Genomic DNA, 411 nt, shown 5'->3' with positions numbered 1-411 from the left:
ATGTTCTTCACAGCACTATTTACAATAGCAAAAAGGTGTAAACAACATACGTGCCCATCAGCGGAAGAGTGGACAACCAAACTATGGTATATACACATAATGGAATGCTATGCAGCAATAAAGAATAATATACAGTCTGCAAAAACACCACATAATATGGATGAACTTGGAAGACATTATGCTGAGTGAAATAAGTCAATCACAGAGGGACAAATATAGTATTAGTTTGTTGTTGTGCAAGGTCAAGGAAAGGTTTATATATATGGAGGAAAACTTTTTTGTTGGTTGCCAGGGGGGAGGTGAGGGGAGGGAACACTGCGGAAAGAAAAAAAAAAAAAGCATTGACCTATGTCACTTTAGTTTTGTGTATTTCACTGTACATAAATTATATTTCAATAAAATGCATTTTTT

The sequence above is a fragment of the Orycteropus afer genome, unplaced genomic scaffold, assembly GCF_000298275.1.
Source record: "Orycteropus afer afer isolate SDZICR_OR568_19922 unplaced genomic scaffold, OryAfe1.0 scaffold00001, whole genome shotgun sequence".
NCBI classification, from domain to species: Eukaryota; Metazoa; Chordata; class Mammalia; order Tubulidentata; family Orycteropodidae; genus Orycteropus; species Orycteropus afer.
The sequence above is the reverse complement of the archived record's forward strand: the minus strand, read 5'-3'. Positions refer to the sequence as shown.